The sequence below is a fragment of the Rhinolophus hipposideros genome (assembly GCF_964194185.1).
Source record: "Rhinolophus hipposideros genome assembly, chromosome: 10".
Classification (NCBI taxonomy): Eukaryota; Metazoa; Chordata; class Mammalia; order Chiroptera; family Rhinolophidae; genus Rhinolophus; species Rhinolophus hipposideros.
Genome location: NC_138056.1, coordinates 69289593 through 69293189, shown reverse-complemented (window position 1 = coordinate 69293189; position 3597 = coordinate 69289593). Strand labels below are relative to the sequence as shown.

The following is a 3597-nucleotide window of genomic DNA, read 5'->3' as shown; positions in this document are numbered from 1 at the left end:
CCTTTCCAGAGAAAGTCATTCTCTGATCAGAAGGCACTATGAATAAGACTGTCAGGTAGATTTGGGCCTCAGGCTATCCTTAGTCACTCTGCTTTCTTTCAAGTTCTGGTCCATATAAGAGACCGGAAATAGATATGGAAGTTAGAAACAAATTAAAGTATTAGCTTTATTACTGGTAAAACTGGATTGGAAAGCTCTGTTGCAGAACAACTGGAAAACTGCAATTTCTTTTTAGGTTCAGAGCCTAAAACATGGCATATTTAAATTTTAATGAAAATCAGCTAAAGATAATATAGTGAAATGGAAACAATCAGGCAAGGCAGCAAGGATGTACACACATATTTTGGAATAAATTGGCTACTTGGTAGTTGGGGCAGCTTGTAGCATTATAAGCAAATATTTTGTTTTCTCTCCCTGTTGTACCCCTCCTTGAGGGGCTTTTATACATTTCTGTCCTAATAACTTAGGGGTGGGGACAGGACTGGTGTTGACAATGAATCGTGGTGGAAGTGGCAGGCGTTACTCGCTGGGGAAAACTTTAAAAGCCTACATGTTGTTTTTCATGTCTTCCTTTCCTCTACCGCTAGATAAAGGCTGTTCCATAAGCTTGGATCTTGGAGTGAAGATAATGTAGAGCAGAGCAGTGACTGACCCCTAATAGGTAGGCTTCTTGATCAGAAACAAAACTGTGTGTTATAAACCACTAAGATTATTGGATTATTTGTTATTGCAGCAAAACCTAGCCTGGCCTGCCTGATCAGTAGTCATTAAGTCATGCCATGTAAACAATTATTATTTAACACAACAGGTCAAGTTTCTTTGTTAAATCCATACTTGTCTAGATTGTGTGGTTTTGGAGGGAGTTTCATATAAAGTTGTTGAAATTTTGCATATCAGTGATTTTGCATGGCCACTCCGCATCAACCAAAATAAGACATGATGGGAATGAATATCTATTTTTTCTATTTCATTTAATTTTTTGCAACATATTTTTCATACTTTTATGTATTTGAATTTTCTACTCTAATATACAACACATACATTTGTGATATATATCTTATAGATTTATCTTATGTTACATCCAAATAAGTGCTAGGAAACGAAAAAAAAAATATATATATATGTATAGTCAAATGACAAATTTAGCATCCAGTGATTAAAAAAAGTTCTGATTTTATAGTTTTGATGAGTACTGTGAAGCTGTTTAACATAAACTTATACAATTTATATATAATGATTATACAGAACAGGTCTTATAACCAGAATGGATTAAAGAATAGAGACAGGATCAGACTTATCATTTTCAAACAAAAAAGACGCAAGATTTTGCATTACTTCTGTAGTTTAAATATTGCCAACCACAGAACCTGTCTGATGGTAAATAATATTCTCCAACCAATAAAGAACAATTTAGCATCAAGTGTTCAAGATGCTGTGAATAAGTGCAAAAGAAACAGGAAGGGCAGATTTTATTCTTGATAAAATTAATCTGGCTTTAGCCACAGCAGCCACTGAGGAGCAGCAGCCATGGCTCTGTGGTACTTCATAGCCGTGGGCCTCAACAAGGGCCATAAGGTCAGCAAGCTGAGCACAGCTGCCGCCATGGGCACCTCACCAAACACACAAAGTTTATGCGGGATGTGATCCGAAAGATGTGTGGCTTTGTCCCCATGAGTGGCGGTGCCATGGAGCTGCTCAAGGTGTCTAAGGACAAGAGGGCACTAATGTTCATCAAGAAAAGGGTGCGGACACACATCTGTGCCAAGTGGAAGAGAGAGGAGCTGAGCAATATCCCTGCAGCCATGAGGAAGGCAGCAGCCAAGAAGGACTGAGCCCCATCCCTTCTGTGTGTAGTGTAAGAAAAACCTTTTCAGGGGGAAAAAAAATCTGAGATAAGCTCTCTTGTATGAAAGGAATGTGATCATTTGCAAATGGCATAAGTATTGCTAACCATATATTGGAAGTTGCTGACAGGATTTAGAATTAAAGGTAGGAAGTATTAAATGGGAAAGGATTAATATGATATTACAAAATAAATTTTAAAATGATCTAAGCTGGCTTCTGCATTGTCACTATATTCAAATTATAGCTGAAGGACAGCATTACTATAATTAGGGAAAATCCCAATGGAAATTAGCAGACTCAGTATAATGTAAGTGTTTCCTAATGACTATAGAAATCCCGTAAGTGGTATTCTCATTAATGATGCTAACTGTGTAGACTAACACTTCTTGTCACATTCAACAAGATCAAAGTTCTGCAAGGATTGTTTCATTTAAATTTCAATCTCTGAGGAATAAAAAGGCAATACAATTAAGGACCATCCACTCTGATGTAGGCATAAGTGCCATTAGCTACTATACTTATAAATCACTCTCAAGGAACAACATTCTTTTTCTTTGCAAATTTGACATAATTTGGATCAATGCTATTTGACGGAACTTTCTGTAATGATGGAAATGCTGTCTATCTGTGCTATCACAGTAGCCACCAGCCCCATGTGGCTACTGAGCAACTGAAATGTAGGTAATACAACTGAGAAACTGATTTTTAAATTTTATTTAATTCATCAAAATTTAATTTTAAATAGCCACACGTAGCTCCAATCTACTGTATTAGTGTAGTCTAAAAATATCTCGTATAAATAATTTTAGATTAAGATAATTGCCCACCCATCCTGTGTCATCTTTCCAAATCTGTTTTGTCCAAAACAGGCAGGTTAAAAAAACATGCACAAAAACAAACAAAAAACAGACCTTGTTTGTCTGTGAAAAATACGACCAGCCAGGTTTTCAAGTATACTCCATGTCACAAACATGGTTAAGTAATTTCCTCGAATTCTTAAAATAACCCTATTCTGTTGCTATTAGTTGGATAGCACAATTTTCATTTATCCAGACATCCCTATCTCAGGCTGCAGGATCCTATTCCTTCCCTATCAAGGATCCTATTCCTTCCCTATGCGTTGGCATAGGAGGCCTGCCTGCGCTAAGAACCTAGCCATTTCTGAAGCTCTGCTTCTCTTTCAGTTAAGCCCTGTGACAGATTTTTTTATGTCTGTCTTCTGGCAGCAGGAGATGAGTATCTCTTTAAATGCTGCCCTCTGACTCTCCCTCTTTGCTTTAAATTGTTGTTGACTAATAGATTCAAGCCTGTCGTGTTCTCTCTTCAATGAATTGGTGGCACTTAAGAAAAGCCATCACATTTTATAGTCCTTATAGGTGCTGTTTATCTCTGACCTCTCAAACCCAAGACATTGTACCAGCTAGTGCTTCTCTTTTGCCTGTATCCATTTCCAGTCCACAGCGGATGAAGGTCTTAGCAGTTGCACCTTTAGAGCACACCATGAACTGTAAAATTTATCACTTCCCACCACTGATAGGCCGTCATTGCTAGCCAGCCAGTGACATGGCTCCAATCTCAGCCATGGAGTCTGCTTCTTAGAACCACTTTCAGTACCAGCTATGTTGGGTCTATTTACCTTGAAGGAGAACCTGAGATGAAGATCCTTGTTCAAGTGATTCATTGGAAAAGGAGGGAAGTGAGCAAAACAGGATAGGGCAAGGGGAGAACTAAGCAAAAATGCAGATTGTCTCC

At 37.9% G+C, this 3597-nt stretch overlaps 1 pseudogene across 1 annotated transcript; it reads left to right on the top strand.

Annotated features, from left to right (window-relative positions):
- The first annotated feature begins 1527 nt into the window (after positions 1-1527).
- Positions 1528-1832, top strand: LOC308503938 (large ribosomal subunit protein eL36-like; annotated as a pseudogene). The gene has a single exon. The product of its transcript is annotated as a large ribosomal subunit protein eL36-like (transcript).
- The last annotated feature ends 1765 nt before the right edge of the window (positions 1833-3597 follow it).